This window comes from Sorex fumeus, unplaced genomic scaffold (genome assembly GCF_029834395.1).
Source record: "Sorex fumeus unplaced genomic scaffold, SorFum_2.1 ptg000010l, whole genome shotgun sequence".
NCBI classification, from domain to species: domain Eukaryota; kingdom Metazoa; phylum Chordata; class Mammalia; order Eulipotyphla; family Soricidae; genus Sorex; species Sorex fumeus.
The window spans coordinates 39,436,878-39,462,488 of NW_026606067.1; positions in this window are offsets into that span (position 1 = coordinate 39,436,878).

Below are 25,611 nucleotides of genomic sequence, written 5' to 3' on the forward strand. Positions count from 1 at the left end.
AATCAGAAATGAAAAGGGGGTCATTACAACAGAAACCACAGAAATTCAGAGGATCCTCAGGGAGTACTTTGAGAAGCTTTATGCCACGGAACATCAAAACCTCGAGGAAATGGATAAATTCCTAGACTCCTACAGACTCCCAAGGCTGAACCAAGAAGACCTGGAATACCTGAACAGACCTATCACCATCAAGGAAATTGAAATGGTAATAAAAAGTCTCCCCAAGCACAAAAGTCCTGGCCCGGATGGATTCACTAGTGAATTCTTCCAAATCTTTAAAGAGGACTTACTCCCGATGCTCTTTAAGCTTTACCATGAAATTGAAATATCAAAAACACTTCCGAACAGTTTCTACGAAGCAAATATCACACTGATACCAAAAGCAGACAGAGATACCACAAAGAAAGAGAATTACAGGCCGATATCCCTGATGAACAGAGATGCAAAGATCCTCAACAAACTACTAGCAAATAGAATCCAACTACTCATCAAAAAGATCATACACCATGACCAAGTAGGATTCATCCCAGGGATGCAAGGATGGTTTAACATTCGAAAATCAATCAACATAATCCATCATATCAACAAAAGAAAAGATAAAAAGCATATGATTATATCAATAGATGCAGAGAAAGCATTTGACAAGATCCAGCACCTCTTTATGATGAAAACCCTAGCCAAAATGGGTATAGAGGGGACCTTCCTCAACATAATTAAAGCCATCTACCACAAGCCTACAGCAAGCATCATCCTCAATGGGGAAAAACTGAGAGCCTTCCCTCTAAGATCAGGGACGAGACAGGGATGCCCACTCTCTCCACTGCTGTTCAATATAGTACTGGAAGTACTTGCAATAGCGATTAGGCAGGAAAAAGATATTAAGGGCATTCAGGTAGGAAAGGAAGAAATCAAGCTCTCACTATTCGCAGATGATATGATACTCTACTTAGAGAACCCAATAACCTCCACCAAAAAACTCCTAGAAACAATAGACTCGTATAGTAAAGTTGCAGGTTATAAAATCAATACCCAAAAGTCCATGGCTTTCCTATACGCAAACAGTGAGAGAGAAGAAAGCAACATGAAAAAAACAATCCCGTTCACAATTGTGCCCCAGAAAATCAAGTACCTAGGAATCAGCTTAACTAAGGAAGTAAAGGACTTGTACAAAGAAAACTACAAAACGCTACTTCAGGAAATAAAAGAGGACATGAGGAAATGGAAAGATATCCCCTGCTCATGGGTCGGGAGACTTAACATTGTCAAAATGGCAATACTACCGAAAGCATTGTATAAATTCAATGCAATCCCTATAAGGATACCCATGACATTCTTCAAAGAAATGGAGCAAACACTCCTGAAATTTATATGAAACAATAAGCCCCCACGAATAGCTAAAGCAATTCTTGGGAAAAAGAAAATGGGAGGAATCAACCTCCTGAACTTCAAACTGTACTACAAAGCAGTAATAATTAAAACAGCATGGTACTGGAACAAAGGCAGAACTGCAGACCAATGGAACAGGGTTGAATACACTGACATCTCCCCTCAATCATATGCTCATCTAATCTTTGATAAAGGTGCAAGTAATGTGAAGTGGAGTAAGGAAAGCCTCTTTAATAAATTGTGTTGGCATCACTGGACGGCTACATGCAAAAAAATAGGCTCAGAACCCTGCCTAACACCATGTACAAAAGTAAGATCAAAATGGATTAAAGACCTCAACATCAGACCAGAAACCATAAGGTACATTGAAGATAAAGTTGGCAAAACCCTCCATGACATTGAAGCTAATGGTATCTTCAAAGATGCCACGCCACTGGCCGAGCAAGTGAAAACAGAGATAGATAAATGGGACTATCTTAAACTAAGAAGCTTCTGCACCTCCAAAGAAACAGTGACCAAAATACAAAGACAGTCTACAGAATGGGAAAGAATATTCACCGAATACACATCTGACAAGGGGTTGATATTCAGGATATGCAAAATACTGGTTAAACTCCACAAGAAGAAAACATCCAACCCCATCCAAAAATGGGGCAATGAAATGAACAGAAACTTTCTCAAAGAAGAAATCCGAATGGCAAAAAAGCACATGAGAAAATGCTCTACATCATTAATCATCAGGGAGATGCAGATCAAAACCACAATGAGATACCATCTCACACCTCAGAGACTGGCCCACATTCAAAAGAACAAAAGCAACCGATGCTGGCGTGGATGTGGCGAGAAAGGGACACTCCTTCACTGTTGGTGGGAATGTCCACTGGTTCAGCCCTTCTGGACAACAGTATGGACGATTCTCAAAAAATTAGAAATTGAGCTCCCATTTGACCCAGAAATACCACTCCTGGGAATATATCCCAGAGAGGCAAAAATGTATAGTCGAAGTGACATCTGCACTTGTTTGTTCATTGCAGCACTCTTTACAATAGCCAGAAACTGGAAGAAACCTGAATGCCCACGAACAGATGACTGGTTAAAGAAACTTTGGTACATCTACACAATGGAGTACTATGTAGCTGTTAGAAAAGATGAAGTCATGAAATTTACATACAAGTGGTACAATATGGAAAGTATCATGCTAAGCGAAATGAGTCAGAAAGAGAGGGATAGACATAGAAAGATTGCATTCATCTGGGGGATATAAAGTAACAAAGTATGAGATTAATACCCAAGAATAGCTGAGATCAGCACCAGGAGGAGTACTCTATAACTTAGAGGCCAGCCGGGTATCCTAGAGGAAAGGGCAGTTCAGATAGAGAAGGGAGCACCAAATAAAGGATGTTTGGAGGATCCTCCCAGGAGGGGAGATGCATGTCGAAAGTAGACTATGGACTGAACATGTTTGCCACTCAATGCCTCTTTTGCAGACCACAACACCCAAAAGGAGAGAGAGAACACAGGGGATTGCCCTGCCACAGAGACAGGGGGGATGGGGGGATGGGGGTGGGAGGGATATTATCCATGGTGGTGGAAAATGGGCACTGGTGGAGGGATGGGTATCTGATCATTGTATAATTGAAACCAAAGCACAAAAAATTGTAAATCTACAACTGTAAAAAAAAAATCAAATAAAATAAAGGGGAAAAAAATATTTGAGATGTTTGACAAATATAGCATTAAATCTCTATAACAACTGTAAAAAATTATATTCTTCTTGCTTTACTCTCTAATATTAGAAAGATGAAGAATTGCTAATCTCATTTTATTGGTAATCTAGTTGCTGAATCATGTAACATGTAATCCGACTGCTCTAACATGCTGTAACATGATGACAATTAATATTTTTCTTTGTTTGGTTTAATGTAGACTATGTAAGTATGAGTTGTGGCTGCTGTATGGTATGACTTATAATGATTTGACACAAGAACAAAACTTCAGCATTATTTGTGCTATTTTATGAAGCATGGATACCTATCAAGTCTTATTTCCATAGTAAAATGTAATGTTAAATTTTAGGAAATGTAACAGCTTGAGTATTTTTTATCAAGATCAGGTCTTTCTTGTGCTTTTTTAAAAATCTCTACTCACAGATTTTCCTTAAGCATTTCATTAAAGACTATAATAGTCTCTTTGAAATAAAGACCACTGTCAAAAGGAGACCATTGGAGAGCCTGATAAATTGTTTCATTAAAGTTTGCCACTTTCAATTATATTCGCAATTCAGAAAAAATCAAAATATGGGACAATTTAAAGCAATTCAAGGAAAAATTCTATTGCATTATGAAGGCTTTTTATTGAAATAATATTTAAATTTAATTATTCCATGTGATGGACCCAGGTCTTTATGATCTATGAACTCTCATAGTAATTTTCAAAATTGTGAAGTTAATTTGTTCTGCTTATGTAAGACAATTTTCTATGTTTCAGTAGAAACAGCAACTACATTTTTTCCATAGCTCTATCATTGGTTTAAGAAATTGGAGACATTTCAAGGGCTTGGAGACACATATCCAAATGTGTAGAAATGTCACCACTTCCACTGCCAAAGATCTACTGCCCTTCTTCATCGTCCTCTAGGGTTCATTCCCTCACCTTCCTTTCTTTATCCCTTTGAATTACTGTAGGTTAAGAGTTTAGTTTCTTACAGTTTTTTTTTTGTCTTAGTAATTCATTTTCCATATATAAGGGAAACCATCTGATAACTGCCTTCATTTCCTTATTTCACTTAGCATAATCAACTCAAGTTCCATCTATTTTGTCCCAAAAGACAAATTTGACTTTTTTAAATGGTAAGGTAGTATTCTATTAAAAGTATTTTCTAAAGCTTTTCTCACTTGTCATCTTTTGATGGACTTTTAGGTCAATGCCATATTTTGGCTATTGTGGATATTCTATAATGAATGGAAGAGTACATATATTCTTTCAAATTACTTTAAATCCTTCAGATAAATGTCCTCTAGTGATATTAGCTTCCATTTTTAGTTTTTTATGAAGCTTACATGCTATTTTCCATATGGGCTATAACAATAAATGTTTCCCCAGTATTTCAGCCGAATTCCTCTTTCTCCTCCACTGTCACTGTCACTGTCCTCCCCTTGTTCATCGATTTGCTCCAACGGGCCCAGCAATGCCTCCATTTTGAGACTTGTTGTTACTGTGTTTGGCATATGAATACATCACAGGTAGCTTGCCAGGCTTTGCCGTGTGGGCGAGATACTCTCGGTAGCTTGCCAGGCTCTCTAAGAGGGCAGAGGAATCGAACTCGGGTTGGCCGTGTTGACTTGCAAGGCAAACACCCTACCTGCTGTGCTATCGCTCCAGGCTCCTCCACATCAACACTTATTGTTTCCAATCTTTTTTTATATAATCCAGTCTCACCATGTGAGGTGATATCTATAGTGATTATGATTTTCATTTCCCTAATAATAAGCAATATTGAAAATTTTCATGCATATGGACTATATATGTCAAAACAACAATAATTACAAGCTGTTGGGAAGTTTGCCCCTTAAAATAATTACTCAAATGTAACTTTCAGTTTTTTCTTACTCATTTGATAACAGATAAGTTACCAGGCCCCTTATGAAATTTCTGATACATAAGCCAACCATTTATCACAGTTTATCTTTTTTTCCAGATCTGATTCTAGGGGTCGGTGGGATCGCACAGAAGATAAGCCATTTGCCCTGCATGCAGGTGACCCAAGTTAGGAACTTGGAACCACAGGTGCTTCCTGGAGCACTGCCAGGAGTCACCCCTTCGCACATTGCCCATAATAGACCTTGAGCACTGGTGGGTGTGCCCCACAACCAAACCAAATGAAATTAAACAAAAAGTAAAGCTGATTCTAGCACGGAAGTAGAATCCAAGATGTTTCATGTGGAGTTGTTTTTCTTTAGGATCCAAACCTGTGGGAGAGAGGGAAAAATGTAAGACTGGGCAATAGAGAAGCACATCTCTCTGCAGTCTCGAGATTGTCAGTAATAGTCAATTCTGCAAGGATATTTGGGGCTAGAACGGCCTTAGAAAGTTGTCCTAAGATAAGCCTGAAATAGCAGTCCTTTTTATTTCCCTGAAAATCAGCCACTCAATGTAGAACACCCAAGATTCTCTCTCTATGTATCTAATCTTTACAGAGTTTGACCACGAAAAGTTGTCTTTAAAATTTTCTCAGGATTACGGTGGACGTAAGTCCCTTCTTGAAGAAAACTCTGAATATTCATTACAGAGTTAACAATTCTATAAATTCTACATATCCAGTTGCACAGGTAATAGTGACATCAAATGAAATCCAAAACTAAGATTGAATCACCTCAGAATCATATGCTTTCCAATGTACTTCATAATTTTTCCATGTTTTTGAGTGGTGACAGTGTTTTCAGAAGGGTATCAGTGCTTTTGAGTAATTTTTATTCAAACATTCGCCTTTGGTTTGAATACAGCTTACAGCTAAGTCATAAACATATAGTACTCTGAATTAGAGTTTATAATACATTTTTTTAGAGAACATTTTGTCAGAACAAGGTTATTGGAGTCTTATTGCCATTTGGTAAATAAGGCAAGATAAGCACCATTATTCCCAATTAAAGATTACAGAACAGACACAAAAGCAATTAGGTGATTTTACACAGTCACTAGCTAGATGAGAAAACTTGAAATTAAACTTGAGTGTTCTAAGTCCACAGTATGGAAATGGTACTGTTCATTAGGAATTCATTCATTATAAATGTGCTTGTGTATTTTAGTCTTTCAGCCTTTAGAGGATTTGAAATTTTATTAGCATGCATACATACTAGATCTTTATGAAGTGCGACTTTAATTGAATAAAAATTTCTCTTTTACATCAGCAGTTTTACTACTATTTTTTTCTTTATGAATACAATAATATATTTGATATATTCAAGTTCTGCTTCTGGTTAACAAAAATGTATACAGAAATTGCACAGTGAAGTGAAAAACATCATTAATCCTACTGGCTGGGTCTTCTATTTGGTGCTAATAGGTTCTGGTTCTTGCCCATACTATGCAGTCAACTGTGTCCAAATTGAAGCATGAGTATAATGACCACCTCATTTTATCAGATATAGCATTCACTAGATACATATTTTAATTTGTGTTAAGATATTCCTTTTTCTCTGTTTTGCTTTTTGCCTTCTACATATTTTTCTTTTATAATTGGCTGAGTTGACATGCGCCCATGCTGATAGTTTCATTAAGTCTTTCTTTCATGAACATGTAGTTGCAAATGCGTACAAATACTTCAATAAATAGAAGTAGAATTAAGCAGAACATATTTTAACATTTTTTTAAAAAATTACTTCCCTCTTTCTTATTTTCATAGAATTCTGTTTTCAGTTGTTTTTATTTTTGTTTTTGGTTGGAGGTTATGCTTGACTGCTCATGACTCTTTTTAAATAACTTTATCTTTTAATATTTGGCCTCCTTTTTCTCTTTTAAACCATACGTTATGACTAAGAATTGAACCAGTCACATAGAGATACCTTAAATTTAGGAAGAATCAAAAAAAAAGGACAATGAAATGTCTATATTGCTTTAATAAATATTCATTCATTTGAATCTATTGTTTATTAGGGTTTTTTGTTTGTTTGTTTGTTTGTTTGTTTTATTTTTTTTATTTTTATAATTTATTTATTTATTGAATCACTGTGGGAAAAGTTACAGAGCTTTCGGGTTTAGGTCTCAGTCATGTAAATATCAAACACATTTCCCTTTCCCAATACTTATTTTTAACCCCGAAGCCCAATAGACCCCCACCTCCCACCCCTCCCAATTCTTGTGAGGCAGATGAGTTCTAGTTAATGCTCTGCCTACTTTGACTATATAGATTGTTTCGATAGAAGATGCACAATTATTGTTTAGAGTTTATGACCCACCCCCCACAATCAGACATGCTGAAACAGCGTTGTGAAATGATTTGCTTTCTACATCTTGGTTTAAGAATAAAATGATGTCTCGCGGCCGCGATAGCGGCCGCGCGGTTTTGAATTTCTGCTATTTTACTTATTGACCCTGGAAGAATTTCTATTAAAAGTTAGCTAGTTAAGAGATTGGTTTCTGTGCCCTGGAGTCGTGGCCGTGCCGGGGAGCCGCTCGTGGGGGGCAGCTGGTGACCTCGGTGGGGCGTGGGGGACGGCCCACAAAGCCCCCCTTCCCATGAGGCCCCCACTGCCCCCCGCCCCCGGCTCAGACCTGCTGTCCACAAGGCTCCCGTGCGGCCGCCATCTTTCTTTCCAGAGAGGAGCGGGCGGGCCGGTCAACACCCTTTCCCCTCCGGGCAGGCTTGGTGGTGCGGTTTAACACATAGTCCATTTGCTTTTCTGCTCCAAGCGGGTGGTTCTCTGTGCTAAGTCCTTGTGCCTCCGGGGCTGTGGCCGTGCCGGAGAGCCGCTCGTGGGGGGCAGCTGGCGACCTCGGTGGGGCGTGGGGGATGGCCCACAAAGCCCCCCTTCCCATGAGGTCCCTGCCGCTCCCGCCAAGCCTGGCTCAAACCTGCTGTCCACAAGGCTTCCATGCGGCCGCCATCTTTCTTTCCAGAGAGGAACGGGCGGGCCGGTCTGTTTGTTTGTTTTAGAGCCACACAAGCCATGCTCTGAACCTAGGAATTCTCCTGGAGTACTGGGTGGACTATATGGGATATTGGGGATCAAACCTGAATCAGTCCTATGCAAGGAAAGCATCCAACACACTGCATTATCTCTCCAGTCCAAGTCATTTGAATCTCTTAAGTTTTAAAAAAGGTTTCCAGACAAATTAAAATTTTCACATAAGGATTATTTCATGTACAAATTCAGTAGAATGAGTTAATATTCATGAAATAGCATCATAGAATATAAATTCATTCTGGAAATGGAAAGATTGTGCAGGTAGGATTTGTCCTCCAGGATTTGATCCCTAGATCCCCTTACAAGCTCCTTAACCCTACCAGCAGTGATTCCTGAGTGCAAATCTAGGAGTAAGACATTAGCACAGCTGGGTTGGCCCCCACAAAAAACAAAATAAAAAACTTTATTCAGTGTAATATGACAATGAAAGTCTGAAATGTAATTAAGCAAGATCTCCTTGCGTTTGACTAAATGTTACCTCATATTGTTTTATATGTCTGTTCAGTTTTACTAGTACAATATCCCTAGACATATTTAAATTATAATTCATATTTAATTTAAACGTCTATGCTGTTTTAGTATTGGTTATTTATTTTAAGACTAATATATGTAAAGGTTTGCATAAATTCCCCATGCCCATCCAATCTGTTGTAGTATGTTGTAATGAAGAACTACTGCTTATGAATGCTTAATGAAAATATAAATGGTCTTGGTACTGCGGTAACAATGAAAATATCAGTCTTAAAATAGTTTAACAGGCAAATATTTGAGGACTCAAAATTTTAAGTGTGCATCTTGTATATGATTATTGTAGATGAATTCCTTTAATTTTCTGTATTTCGAGCATCAGAATGGACTATTGAAGGTTATTTCGTTTTGTCTTTATTTGGGGCTTACTCCTGTTGCTTACTCCTCCGGGATTACTCCAGGCTCTGCACTCAGGGATCACTTCTGGAGGGTTATGGCTATCAAATGTGGTACTCAATCTCATGCAAGACAAGCACCACTGTACTATCACTCTGACCCTTAAAGATTATTTTGTTAAGTGAAATCAAGTAATACTAGGCTCTGATACTGATCCCAGAACTGCCGGGGATGATGACAACACCTAAAATATAACTTGAATCTTAAACAACAAACAAAAACACTTTATTATTGTTTAAATAATAGGGTCCCAATAGTGTTCATGTTTCTGAAATTGATGTAAAAAATCACTGCCCATCTTTGCCACTAATGTGCCAATGACCATCCTGGTCCCTAGGCCCCTTTTGAAACATCCTGAAAAAATATGTCAAATTTTACAGAATATTTTCTATTGCCAAAACACCATATTAAGTCCCTAACATATTTAACAGTGATTTTCAACCCCATTCCTTTGACCCAAGTTAGACCTAAACCCTAAGAGAATATTTTTAGTGATTTTTAGTCCTCCCTCATGTATTAATTATTGGTTTTTTACTGAGAGTAATATTTAAATAATTTGGGATTTCATTTTCCCAGAGAAACTGAGGTTTGTGTTCAAATACACTCATCTTATATACAGACATTAATCATATTAGATTGGAACCAACTCTTATCACCCCTTAAACTTAATTACCTCTGTAAAGCCCTTATGACAAATGCAGCCACATTCTGAAGACTTCAACACATGAATGTGGTGGAGATGGGCCGGCCATACAATTCAGCATTCACCCTATACAATAGACATTTTAGACTCCTAAATTACTGAAAAACAAAAACAGAAATATTGAGCTTGAACTACCCTTTCACAAGACCATATAGTATAGCAAGCTATACTATATGTATCTATACAGAGGTAAATGAGTATAGATACGTATTTACATATCTCTTTTCCTCTTGATATCAAGATACCTATCATACATAGACATATACGACGATTCTATTACTAACCTGAAATGAGTATACTGAGATGGCTTAAATGATCTATTTGAGGTCAACCAAGTGCTTATATTACCTAAGTACTTATACGAACTGATTGGATGCGTTAACTTAAACAGATTTCAGTTTAACTATTTTTAGAACTTAGCTAAATTGACTTCCCAAGTTCTTAATTTTAATTAATATTTGTTAGTACCTTCTTGATTTTATTTTATTAATCTTCTATTTGTGATAGCTATTTGCTTATACTTTTTAAAATCTTTTTTGTTTGAAAATGAGTTCTGTAATTTCTTACTTCTGCTTGATAATCGAGAGTGCATCGGTGTGCCTTTGCTACTATAGGCTTTTTGATTTTTCCCTGAGAGCAAATCATCCAATGAAATGTTCTGAGTTTCTTTTGTATTTAGGAGAAAACTACCTGGATAATGCAGGATGTTTTTAGTACATGAGTATTTTGTAAGAGATACACACAAAGGAGATTTGATATTAGTTCATTTTTTATAAAATATTTGTTGATGGAAATATTAGAGACAGCAAGCAATGTACACAAAAAAACAAAACAAAGTCATCGACTAAATAGTCCACAGAATACAAACCACTTATACAATCACCAGTACTTTTAATATTTTATAATTACTGCATTATTTGTTTTGTTGTTTTGTTTTTGTGCCCTAGCAAGGGTGCTCAGGGCTAACTTCTGTCTCTATGTTTGGGGGGTCACTCCTGGTGGGCCCAGGGAACCATATGGAAAGTTGGGGGTCAGCCATTTGCAGGCAAATGCTCTACGAACTATATTACCTCTCCAACCCCTGACTTACTTGTTTTAACTGAGGTATCATGATTTGTAATAATAGTATTAATAGCTATGCTCCAAGCATACAATGTTCTTTCACTCTCCTGCTCAACTCTTTATCATTGTTTTTCTAGGATGTTCTGCAGAATACTTTTGTATCTCACATTAAAAGTATGATAATATGATTTTTATGGAAAGCTCCTTAAATAAAAATTTATATGAATACGTGTTAATAAAATAAAAAACAAGAGTTTTTTTTTCCCCAAAAAAAGGATTTAAAATACTTTATCATCCTCTCAGAGTTGTGCATTTAGGATTTTATCTAAGGATTTTTTTTCAGCTTCTTATAATCCTTCCATTTACGTCCAGTGTCAATCATAATTTTAAATTATGTTCAAGCTCTTGTGAGTGTTTATCCTTTCAATACGGTCTTATCAGGAAATGCATTTGTCTTCAGACCGTGAGGAGTTGTATGCTCTCTGTGAATAACCAAAATCCATTCCAGGAACTAACCAGACAACTCAGAGAGGACAGGGAACATGCCTTGAACATGTTTGTTCAAACTTGATTCTCAGAATAAGAGAATCTCCCCCTCTCTTGCACCACCAACAGTGGCCTCGGAGGCACCCAATTATTGCGAGGTGTGAGCCTTTGGACCATCAGCAATGGTAGCTTCAAGCAGCACCACATTGCTAGACACTAGCATTGAATTTTGAGGTCGGTTGGCCGTTACTGAGGGTCACCCCCAAGACCCTAGAGCAGTGCTTAGGGAGTCTGTAAATTTAAAAAATGAAACAGAAAAATCAGTTCTGTAGGTTGCTAGAGCAAAATTTACTTCACAGAAAGTTCACAATTGCATTTTTTTTCCCTTTAAAATTCAACTCCCTGGATGTCCTTCATCTGATAACCATTTCGGATTAGTCATTGATTCGTCTCTATTGTCAGTACCAGGTGGCCGGCTCTTAAAGGACACAGACTGTGCGCTCCATTATACATTTTTACCCCATAGTGTCCTTTGAAATGCCAAGAACTCTGAAGTTGTTTAATAAAAATCACTTGGATTGATTTTTATCTTTGTAGCCAAGTAGGGGAGACAGTTGCAATTTTCTCTGACTTTAAAGTGGCCAAACACCCCTGGAGCAGAGAATAGGAACAATATCTCTGGCTTCCAAACTCAGTTCTGAACCTATTAGCATAATGCAGGGTCCCTTTTCTCTGAAATCCTTCTAACTGCACACATGGATCAAATAGACTCTGTGCAAATTCTAAAGTATTAAGCAGAGCTCTATGACCAACTTCATTTTTTTCTGAAATAATGTCTTTTACCTTAAAGTATTTTATAAGTGTGTTTTTTGTTTTAAACTGAATATAAAAACAACATTGATTCTTCTAAACATAAGTCAAAAAAACTTGAGATGTTTTCCCTCATTTGAAAAAACCTCAACATTTATAGATATTTCTGATTATGGTTTGTAAAACTGAGAGAACCTTTAGAAAATAGTATTTACTAAAAACAAATTTCAATCAACTATATGAAAAGTATCTCTATATCCTCTGTGTAGAGAATATTATAAAATAATTTTTATAAAATGATTAAAGAGGCAAGAAAGAATTTGTAACCAAAGGGTAGGGAAAATCATACTCTAAGGGTACACTTGGCAGTTAATAAAACTCGATTTATGAAAAGATGAATTCGAAAAGACATACCCAGCTATATCCACTGCAGTATGGTTTATGATCACAATGAAATAATAGTTAATGGTCTATATATGTATATTTACATAAATATATCTGTATACATATATATATACCTGTGTAGATTTATATACAACTATATAAATCTATATATCTATATACATCTATGCAATAGAATGCTACACATTTCCAATATTGATGACATACTGTAATTTGCAATGGCATGAATGAAACCTGTAGGTATTAAAGCTAAGGTAAATATTACGAGAAAGAAAAAATGCTGTCTGATTTCACTCATGTACAGAGTATGAAGAAACAAATGAAAGGAACAAAAAAAACAACTCTAGTTAAGGAAAATAGATTGGTGTTTTCCATGGGAAAATATGTTGATGGTTGTGTTAAACAGATAAGATCAGTTGAATAGTGTCTGAAGAAAACAAGATCTTTGGTGATGTGTATACAGATATCAAATTATAATCTTGCATACCAAAAATGAATATAATATAAACCAATTACTTAAAATTTATTTAAAATAGTGTTATATTTTATCTGTGTTATTATAGTGACTGTAGGAGATTTGGACATTTATATTTGATGGTAATTTCACACTTTTTTTTTCTTCTTCTCTGACAATTTTACATCTCTAATTTTGGGTCGTTTCTTCAGGAGGAGTGCTTCCTTTTTACCTACTTAAGAAACATTTTGTTCCATTTTTGTCTTTTGAGTCATATCTGGCAGTTCTCAGGGATGTCTGCTACCTAGTGTTCAAGGGTCATTCCTGGTGGCACTCAGGGGATTATGATATTCTAGGAATAAAACTGGGCTCAGCTTCATGCAAGCCCAGAAAGCGCCTCTTACATAACGGTGTGAACTTTTTTTCTCCCAAACGAATATACACATTCTCCAAATAATCAGAGCAGTGAGTAGGTCTTATGTTCTCCAAGTACATAACCTCAAGTGCTTTTCAGTGTGATTATACTTTATAGATTTCTCCTCAGGCACTAAATCATGACCTGTTTATTTATTAATTAAGACCTAATTTCCTTATGGAGACTTGGGAAAAGCATTGAATGCTTGTGAGAATACTTCTGAAATCCATGCAAGCATGGCATCAAATATATTTGGGATACACTCCAGAATTTCAGATTATTCATCTAATTAACAGTAGACAAAATATTTTACCTTTACTTTAAATTTTAGCTCCCTTCTCTATAAAAATACAGATGACATACTCGCCTTGTATGTGTGAATTACTAGGCTCCACAACTATCAACACACGCACACACACACACACACACACACACACACACACACACACGCACAGTGTGGATGATAAGCCTAGAAACCTGACTCAGGTATGCAGTAAAATGGTAAAATATGTATGCCACCCAACAAAGATCTTGAGATCTTGGCATATAGTAGGCGATCAGGTACTGTTTGCTGTTCTTTTTATTAATGTTTAAACAGAAACACATTCATCTGTATCTTTCACAGAGGCTGGAGAAAGTTTGATTACATTTTAAAAAATGTAATGCTTCTCATTTACAAGTGATAAAAGCCTGTTTTCCCCTAGTGAGCTATCAGACAGATTGAGCAAATGAACTGCTAGTCATTGAAATCAAGCCTAGGTAGGCCTGGAGGAGTTTCAGGCAATTATGCAGACTTCTCACTTCCCAGAGGACTCTGTGCTCGTCAGCTGATCCCAGGAACTTATGGTAGAACTGCTGGTGCTTCTCGGGGCCTTCTGTGTTTAATCCTGGGCAGGGGGCCAGTTATCTCGAAGGAAGGGAAGAACACGAGCCCTTGTTGCATCTGATTTCTTTATATGTGGACTAATTATCCAGATTGAGAATTATCAATCAGGTTGCCTTCTGACAGCTTTTCTTTGGTCACTCCGTGTTTAACACATTAAGCTAAAGGACCAAAGACTTGAGGGAGAAAATAGCACTTTCAGGAGAACTGGAAAGAAAATTCAAGTGAGGTAAGGGGAGGCCATGGTCAAAAGTGACTGCAGTGACAAAGATGATGATAATAATTACTGCTGCTTATGTTGAAATTCAGGGTTTCATAACCTAGGTGGGACATTGTCTATTGAATGGAAGCTTCTGTATTCCAAAGGATTTTTGCCATGTGAAAATGTGGAAGAGTTGTGTTGTTGTTTTGTTTTGTTTTGTTTGTTTTGGTTTTTCACTTCTCTAGCAAACCTTAGAAATTCATGGTAAAATGGATAATATAAAAATATTGGACCTGTTTTAAATGGAAACAACACCTTCTGGGCCAGTATAAAGTTTTCTAGGGTTGATCTGGCTTGTGCAGAGACAATTTTTCCCCTCTGGCTAAAATGAACAGCATCACTATTGGAGGAGTACATAGACCCAAACGGGCTCTGGAATCAGGAATAGGGAGAATGTTGGAGAAAATTGGCTCAGAAGAGTGACCTTGGAGCCAGACAAAGTGCAGGGATATGTGGTCTGTCTTGTGTCTGTAGAAATGTTTCCCCGTGGTCGAGGAAGGTGCATTTTGGTCAGGCAAATTAACGTGCATAGGCAGTGTGACACAGATGTCATTTGTCCTCCGGTGCTCAACAATGAGTGTCGCTGTGGGGATAGGAAGGTCTGAGGAGAATAACGAGGCTGCCTAATTGGGGAATTCTAAGGAACACTTATTTTGTTTTTCCTTCCCCTGGCACTATGATTCTAGTTCCTATTTCTCTGTCAAATTCTTTCAATAGGATTTTTTCTTGATCTTTTCACAGTGGAAAGACAGCAACGCATAATTTTTATGTCACTGTCTTCCTACTTACAACATTTTAGGTGTGCTTTATGAAAATAATTTTTGGTAAAGCTGCTAAGAGGATGTAAAACATCAAAGTAGTTTAGATCTATAAACGCGTTTGATAGATTTTACTACCATTAAAGTGCATAATTCCGAAACTAGCATGTTCATCTACGCTACTGTCTGGGTTTCCTCTCCTCACCCCTCTCCTCCTCCTCTTCCTCCTCCCTCTCCTTCCTGCCTCCCTCCTTTGCCCTTCCCTCCTTACCTGCCTCTTCTCCCTTCCCTTCCTCTCCCCTCCCCCCTTCCTCCCCCCTCCCTCCCCTCCCCTTCTCTTTCCTCCTCTTCATTTTTCTCTTTTCCTTTCCTTATTTTTACCCGACATAAACTTATTTACTGTTTATTGATTTCCAACTTTTATTCGGGCGCAATAATTCATAATACGAATGATAACAGGATTTCAGGTGCACAGTATGCAAACAAACACCACTCCCATGGGCAGAGTATCAGAATCTCGCCACAATATTTTCTTATCTTCTTTATTTTTCCCTGTTCTTTCTTTCAGTAAAGACAGAGGATGAATATTTTTTTTCTGCCAGAAGATTAAAACCAAAACTTCTTGCAGTTTTTCTTATTTAAAGACCCTAATTAAAATGTTCCATCTGAAAGAATTTTTTTCTTAACTCAAATTCTTATTAAGCAAATGGTTTATAGTTCTTGCAGCAATATGAGGGTGTCGTATTCCTAGAGGGAACATTTGAAAAAGACCATTGAACAGTGTACAACAACATGCATCATTCCAGTATATTAAAACATAGGATGTTTCAGGAACTTTTAATAGCTAGGAACAAACTAGTCAACAAAAATTGGCCGAATCTCTGAAAAAATGGACTACCTTAACATCATCTTCAACCAAGAAAATGTCTTTGTAGTAAAGTTGATATTCACCCTATTCTTATATGTACTACTTCTTTATATCACATGGGAAGATAATTTTAAATTTATTTCTTTGTGACACAATGGTTTTTACTGTATCATTTTTGTTTATTTTTATTGTTGTCATTTGTAACATTTTATATGTGCAAAATGATGAATCAACCTAGTCTATTATCTTTGCCATTAACGTCAAATTTCATTCCTTACTAATAATTGACCCCTTTTACCCAATTTCCCCACTCTACTTCCTCCTTTTCTTCTGTCTTAGAGCTATATAATACCCTGTCTGCCCATCCATGTGATTGTAGAAAGCTGAATTTCCTCTTGAGGGTCTCCCCAGTGTGCTTAGTCTTCCAAACAGAGGCACTCCCTGTGATTCTGGGGAAGGAGGCTTAAATGGTTTACTGCTAATGCCTGGTAATTTGGTAATCTGAGGGCCATGAGGGCACTCTATAAGTGTTTGGGTATGCCAAAGGTTGAACCCTGTAGGTTGCCAGAGCTAGAACTTGGGGTCTTCCACGTTTCCCAAATTCTAGCCCTCTGAGAGATCTCGTCCCAGAATTCAGTTTTCCTTAAATATCTACATAGAATCCAATTTTCTATGTAACCTACATAGCCTTCACTCAATCATCTGTTAGGATTATGTATTTATTTTAGGTTTTTGTAACACTGTTCTCCCATTGTTCATAGATTTCCTCAAGTGGGCACCAGTAACGTCTCCATTGTGAGACTTGTTCTTACTGTTTTTGGCATATTGAATATGCCACGGGGAGGTTGCCAGGCTTTACTGTGTGGGCAGGATACTCTGGGTAGAGGGACGGAGGAATCGCACCCAGGTCGGCCGCATGCAAGACAAATGCCTATCCGCTGTGCTATCACTCCAGTCCAATTCTTTCATAAGGAGGTCAATTTATTTCCTTAGAATATATATATATTTTACTAATCAGACCGATTCTTGTGCTTCACATCTATCATCCTCAGAAATCATACAAGGAATTATCATAGAATTTAAATAAATTATCACCAGATTAAGTTTCATAACCTAATCATTTTTACTCTTTATTGTAATTGTGGTTATATGTAATTTTTGTGAGTGATATTTATTTATAATATAAATTTAATTAAAATTTTGATTAAAATTTTGCATATATAGAATTCAATATTTGATGCATTAATGTCACTAGTATATTATTTTTGTTAGTGAATTTTTTTTTTTTTTTGCTTTTTGGGTCACACCCGGCGATGCTCAGGGGTTACTCCTGGCTCATGCACTCAGGAATTGCTCCTGGCGGTGCTTGGGGGACCATATGGGATGCTGGGAATCTAATCTGTGTCGGCCATTTTGGCTGCGTGCAAGGCAAACGCCCTACCCGCTATGCTATCGCTCCAGCCCTGTTAGTGAATTTTTAACAAAGGCATTCTCTGCACCCTTATAACAAAATATTATTATGAGTTAATTTCCCTCCATAGAATTTTTTAGCTGGATTCTGATTTTGGCTATAACTTTTAAATATATTAATTGTACTTTTAAGAAGGCAGTCTTCTGAAATATGCATTAATTATATCACATTCCAAATGTATGAGCGACTGTGAAGTCTTGGAAATTTTATTTCCAGTGTTATACGTATCACATAGATTTTTATAATATTTTATTGATTATGCATCAACATAATTAAATGCACTTAGAACCAACAATGAAAATGATAGATAACTTCACTTGTTTACATGAGATTGAAAAAAACAAGTGGTCAAAATTGTTAAGTAAATTAATTGAATAAACCACCTGATTTATTTCTTTATTCTATGAGGTATATCAGTTCATTCCCCCGTTTTCTTTCTTTTCTTTCCTTTTCTTTTCTTCTTTATTTTTTCTTTTATCTTCATTTTTTCTTTTCTCTTTATTTTCTCTTTCTCTCTTTCTCCTTTCTCCTTCCCTCCCTCCCTCTCTCCCTCCTTCCTTTCCTTCCTTCCTTCTTTTTTCTCTCATTTTGGTTTTTTTTAGGCCACACTCAGCAGTGTTCAGAGCCTTCTCCTCACTCATTTCTCAGGGATCACAACTAGTGGACAGGGGAACCATACTGTCTGCGAGCAAGGCGAATGCCCTACATGCTCTACTATCTTTCCAGGTCTGTTTTTCAACAGGAATAGCTCCCACTCATTAATGGATTTTGCCTTGCTTCCCCTTGGGAAAAAATAACATTGCCATTCCTCCATATATATGTATATATATAATGAAGTTTTGAAGATGATTTCTCTCATTATCAAATATAAATTATTTTGAATATAAGAATTTTATTAGCGATTCCTTTTAATAATTTTCAGAGAAATTTTAATAAAGAACCAAAAAAGCAATATTAAATCTAGTACTGCAGTTCCTTTTGTTTAATCTGGTTTAACTAGCTTTCTCTTGAGACACACTTGTCTTACTTCAACTGCAAAAAAGAATTTCCTTTTATATGGGTGCCTTATTTCTTTATCTTTAAACAAAATGGATCATAATCTATTATTGTTCTAGGATCTACATTTTTCTGTTGGAAACATATTATTGACCTAATAAAAATGAAGACCAAGTTTGTTTCTTCTTCTAGATTCTCATACTGCCCTAAACACTCCTAACTCTCCAAAATTTTTGTGTGTGACTTTTCAAAGTTTATCTGTTTAAGTATTATTTTTCTAAATTTTTTGGACATTTTGTCATACTTTCATCTCATGTCCTGCATTTCCATGGATATTCCTATTGCAATTATTAACATTTGTTTAATAATATTAGTAAATATTTGTTTTCTGTGCTCTCTTTTGTCTGTCCAACTAGACTGTAATGTTTGTGAGAAAACTTAAGACTATGGCTGTGTAGCTAAATGGGTCATCCTGTAACAGCCATACTGTCTGATTCTTGAGTTTTTACTGTGTCATTGGAAAGATCTCAAGCAACACACATGTTATTTGGAGGAATATCATCTGTAAAGCTGACAATAGTAGAATAAGAATAACTTGGATTAAATTATGTAAATTATTTGACATATAATAAAGTCTAATTAAATGTGAGTAAGCAAGAAATCACATTATCTATTGCATACTATGTGATCAAATACTTAGTAGATGAACAGATAATATAAAATAAATCTACTGTAGGATAAATTGAAGTTTCAATGTCAATCCTATTATTTCATATCTCAGAATATTTACTTTTGTCAAGCTTGAGTTTCTTAATGTATAAAAGAGTGCTGACTTTCTTTGTGGAATGGGAGTGTAAGGATGAAATGAGTTACTCTTTATAGAAAGTTTTATGATTTCTGTTCAAAAATAGAATCTTTATATATTATTCGATTACATTGTATTCAAACAATAGAAACCTTAATTAATTAAGGTTATTAAAATTAATTATTAAGTCACTTCTGTCATTTTGTCACATACCATCATAAGTACAAAGTAGGGAACTACTAGAATGTAAACTTTGAAGGCCAGGTCTTATAAACCAGCATCACTCCGATAAAAATAAACTTTGAAAGGGAGAATATTGATTTACTGAATTCTACTGATAACACCTATAAGATACAAATAAATTTTTGTCCTCTTAACTCAGTGTGTGGTATACCTAATGTTCATATGTTCAATCTTCAGACAAGGGTTTGTTGTCAATTAAACTTTAAAAGGTATTAGCCAGGACAGTTTCTTCTTAAGATATTGAACACATTTTATGTTCCAAACATTTCACAAAGTCGCCTTGAAGCTTTTTCTATACTGGTAGGGACTCAAAATTAACATTCTCATAAGTTTCAAAAATATATGAATTAATCACAGTAAAAACTGGGTATTATAAATCTTTCTATAAAACAAAAATCAATAATCATTGTTATAGTCAAACGCTCATTGAGACTCCATTATGATAAGGCTTTACATTTTCAAATTGAACTATCACTTTGTCCTCATGTAGAGGTTCAGGTGTTTTTTCCTTTTTAATGGAAAAAAGAAATTGAGAACCGGCCAAGTCAAATAACGTGCACAAGTTCAGGGGAGGAGAAAGTGGCAGCTAGGACTTGAATCTTCAATTTTTTCACTAAGATCCACAAAAAAGGTATAAAATATTAATGTGATATAGTCTGCATTTTAATAGCAGAAAGGTTTTGAAATTATTTGACTTCATAGCTTTCTGTGTGACTACACCTGTGATCTTAATATCTTTATATTTTCTCTTTAGAAGACTTCACATGCATATGCTATGTATTAATACAACCTTCAAGTCCCTCTTTTTCTGTCTAGGCTATATATTGAAAAGTCAATACTAAGCTACTTCTGAGAATGCTTTAACGCAAAACAAATATCTTTAAATGCTATTTGTTCTGTCTGTATGTCTTTGATAATATATATTTGTTTTATAAGAATAAGAAATGTTAAGCTCAATTTTTTTGATTTTCATGTATCTCTGGAGTGATAGAGATTCCTTGGTAACTTCTTGTCTGTTTTCTTCTACAATTCAAACAAAAATTGTCCTGCTGTTTCCTTTTTGTAATTAAACCCCTAAAGTACTTGCATTATTCTTTGTGATATGTAGGTTTATAAGAAACAAGCTGTGAAATATCTGCTGAGTGACTTTTATTTCCCCTGCTCCCCTGCCCCCTATAAATAGAACATCTAAGTTTTATAGCTTTTTAATTATAGTAGTTTTTCCTCCTAGGTAATCTTAGGAAATTCTTACTAAGCTTTAATTTTTCTTTCCGTTTTGATGAGTGCAAATTGTTGAAAACTGTGGTCACCTTTGTAAGTGAATAAATGGTTATGCATTAAGTTTCAAATTATCCCAATATGGATTGTATATGCATGTATACATATATGTATTATATTATACTTAGAGGGGCTTGTGTACCACACCCAGTGGTGATTAGAGTTTACTACTGGCTCTCTGTGCTCAGGGATCAATCCTGAAGGGTTTTTTTTTGTTTGTTTGTTTTTGTTTTTGTATTTTTGCTTTTTGGGTCACACCCAGCGATGCACAGGGGTTACTCCTGGCTCTGCACTCAGGAATTTCTCCTGGTCATGCTCTGGGGACCATATGGGATGCTGGAAATTGAAGCTGGGTCAGCTGTGTGCAAGGCAAATGCCCTACCTGCTGTGCTATCTCTCCAGCCCCTAATTCTGAAGGTTTAAAGGACCTTAGGGGATGACAGGGATCCAACCCACGTCATCTATGAGCAAGTCAAGTAAGTGCCTTAACACTGTACTATCTCTCTAGTTCCTAGTGATATATATATTTCTTATTGTTGCACATTTAGTTGCTTATATTTTATATTAATAAAATACAACTTATAATTTACATATGAACCCATTTGCGTATTTTAATGATTATTGTCTTAAAATTTCTCAGGATTGAAAAATTAATTTGAATGACTTTTGGTTTATTATTTTTGTTCTACTTTGGTAAGTTCTATTTGACTTGACTTCTGCCATAAAATAGTCAACCAGATATGATATTTATAACAACTCTATTCGGAAATGGGAAAATATGTCTTAGTACTTTGCTTTGACCCCTGAGAAAAGAAAATTAACTAAGGTGAACATTGTAATTGCCTAATATTATCTCAGGAAGGAGTTTCTAAAAAATGGTAAAGAAAAGCACAAAATCAGAATGCAGCCTAAGTTGAAGAGGTATACATTTTAGGAAGAATGAACCACCAATCTGTTTTTCTTCATAATTTTTGTGGTACCATACATTGACCACAGAGTCTCATGCATGCTAAGAAAGTGCTCTACCATCTAAGCTAAATTTCCCAGCAAATATTGGACTTGTGACTCTGTGTGCTTCTGTGTGTATGTGTGTGTGTATGTGTGTGTGTGCGAGCACGTGCGTGCGTGCACGCATGCATTTGCGTTGCCAGGAATCTAACCTGGACCTCATACTTTTTTATTATTTTCTGCCTTTATTTAAAAACCATGGTTTGGAAAGTTGTTCCTGACGTATTTTACAGGCATTCTAACAATAACCCCACGACCAGTGTAGTCTTCCATCCACCACTGAGCCCATTTTCCCAACCATCCTCCAAGTTTCACAGACCCAAAATAATTTACTTTATATTGCTTGTTATAACTAAATACTAATAGAATTATCAAAAGTATTTCAGTTAAAAAAATTTGTGAAAATTGGGTCATTAAGTCCTTGTCTGAGGGCTTATCAAGATGTTTTTTGGTATTATTTTTTATTATTTTTATTTAAGAGCTTTTGTATTATTTTTATTTAGGAGCTTAGTTGGATTCTGTGTCATTTCCCACCTAATTCCATGCATCCCTACTAAGATGTCAGTATTGTAGAATTTGTTGCCGTTGCTCCAATGTTGCCAGTCCTTCCAGAAACTCCAGGATACTGAACTAGGCTAGGAGTTTACATGGCAACCGTTGTAGAACATGGGCATGCCTGTTGGGGATTTTCAGAAGTGTGGGGAGGGCGCCAGCCCCACTCCAAAAATACCCCAGAGTTCTCATTCTGAAGACTTGTGTTTCTGGATCTTTTGACTGTTTGGTGTCTCTGGAGAGATTGGTCATGAGAAGTGGAGTTAGTCATTGGCATGGGTGCAGCTCTAGGGCTGAATGCAGCTGTTGGAACTTTAGAGGTGGGGACTTCATGCTCTCATCTCCCAAGGCACCCCGGAGTTTTCAGTCAAAAGAACAGTGTACCCATGAATTTTGGCAGTTTGCTTGATTTTATCTGAGGCTTAACTGTCAAAAAGTCAAACAAACACCTAATAAAACTCCAGCTATCTGAACAAAAACAAAACAAAACAAAAACCTTTAAGTACAGGTCAGGTGCTAAGGGTCAAATTCCATGATGTTAAATTTTAAAAATCTATTAAAAATTTCCCAAAATAAACATATAAACATGAGCTCACAAGGCCTGGAAATTACTTATGATTCTATAAAAAAGATTGGAGAGAGACATGTTAATTTCAAGAATATTCATTAAAATTTTCAAAGTATAACACACTTTTTTACTGTGATCATTCTCACAACTAGTCTCTGGGAGTTCTTGCAATAGCAGTTAGGCAAGATATCAAGGGCATACAGATAGAAATGGAAGAGGTCAGGCTATCACTATTTGCAGACAGTATGATACTTTACTCAGAAAATACTAAAGACTACAAAAAAATTCCTAGAAACAATAGGTTTGTGTAGGAAAGTGGCAGGATACAAAATCAACACCCAAAAGTCCATGGCTTTCCTATATACAAATAATGAAAGAGAAGAAAGAAATATTGAAAAAACCTTCTCGTTCTAAATAGTGCCTCAGAAAATCAGGTACCTTGGAATCAGCTTAACTAAAGAGGTGAAAGACCTATACATATAAAATTACAAAACACTTCTTCAAGAAATAAAAGACTACTCTATGAAATGGAGACACATACTATGCTCATGGATTAGGAGGATAAACATTATCAAAATGGCAATAGTACGCAAAGCACTATACAGATTTAATGTGGTCCCTATCAGAATACCCATGACATTCTTCAAAGAAATAGACAAAACACTCCTGAAATTCCTATGGAACAATAAACCCCCACAAATAGCTAAAGCAATCCTTGGGGGAAAAAAAGGTGGGTGGCATCACCTTCCCCAACTTCAAACTGTACTACAAAGCAGTAGTAATTGAAACAGCATTGTGCTGGGCTAGAAACAGTCCAGTAGATCAATAGAACAGAGTTGAATATTCTGTCACAGACTGTCAAATATATGATCACTTAATCTTTGTTAAAGGAGCAAGAAATGTAAAGTAGAATAAGGAAAGCCGCTTCAACAAGTGGTGCTGGGAAAACTGGGAAGCTACCTGCAAAAAATATGAACTGTGACCTCTGTCTAACATCAAGAACAAAAGTCATATCAGTTGATTAAAGACCCCAAAATCAGACCTGAATCCATAAGGTACATGGAGGAAAATGTGAGAAGAATTCTCTGTGACATTGAAACTAAAAGCATCTTTAAGGATGAAATACCACTGACCAAGCAAAACAAGCAAACATAAGCAAATGGAACTACATTAAATGAAGAAGCTTCTGCACCTCAAAAGAAACAGTGACCAAAATACAGAAAGAGAGCATGGAATGGGAAAGAATGTTTACCCAATATCCAACTGATAAGGGGTTAATATACAAGACACCAGTGGAATCGTAGAAGAAAAAACTCCAACCCCATAAAAATGGGGAGAAGAAATGAACAGAAACGTCCTAAAAAAAAGGAATGGAAATGGCCAAAGGCACATGAAAAAATGCTATATATTGCTAATCATATGGGAGAGGCCAATCAAAACAGCAATACGTTATCATCTCAAACCACAGAGACTGGCACACATCAAAAAGAACAAGAACAACCAGTGCTGGCATGGATGTGAGGAGACAGGGACTCTCTTTCATTGTTGGTGGAAATGCCGACTATTCCAGCCTTTTTGGAAGACAATATGGACATTCCATAAAAAAATAACTAGAAATTGAGTTTCCATATAACCCAGCAATACCACTACTGGGAATACATCCTGAGGATGTAAAAAAGCACAGTAGAAATGACATCTGCACCTCTATGTTCATTTCAGCACTGTTCACAATAGCCAGAATCTGGAAATAACCCACGTGCCGAGAACAGATAATTGGTTAAAGAAACTTTGACACCTCTACACAATGGAATACTATTATTAGGAAAGATGAAGTCAAGAAATTTGCTTATCAATGGATGGTTATGGAGAGTATCATGTTAAGTGAAATGAGTCAGAAAGAGAGGGAAGACAGAGGAGAACTGCAGTCATTTGTGGAATATAAAAATAACATAATATGAGTCTGATACCCAAGGACAGTGGACACAAGGGCAAGGAAAGGAATATTGCCCCATAATTGAAAGACTGTCTCATGAGCTGGGGGAGAAGGCAGCTGGGATAGAGAAGGGATCACTAAGACAATGATGGTTGGAGGAATCATTTGGGATGGGAGATGTGTACTGAAAGTAGATAAAGGACCGAATGTGATAGCCTCTCGATATCTATATTGCAAACCATAATGCCCAAAAGTAGAGAGAAAGTATGGGGGAATTGGCTGTAATAAAGGCAGAGGGAGGATTGGGATAGGGAAAGGGAGTACTAGGAACATTGGTGATGGAAAATGTGCACTGGTAGAGAAATGGATGTTCACCCACTGTATGACTAAAACTCAAACATGAAAGGTTTATAAATGTATCTCATGGTGATTCAATAAAAATATAAAAAATGGTGGTGAGAAGGTATAATGGTGGTGGGACTGGTGTGTTGGCATATTGAATGTAATAAATTATTTTGAACAACTTTATAAAAATTAAATTAAATTAAAAATAGTAGTCTGGATATATACTGAGTCAGTGAAATAAATATCTGGGTGTTTCATATGTCTACCAAAATGAAGTCAGGCATCTTAAAAAATAAAATCTCTCATGGCCAGAGCT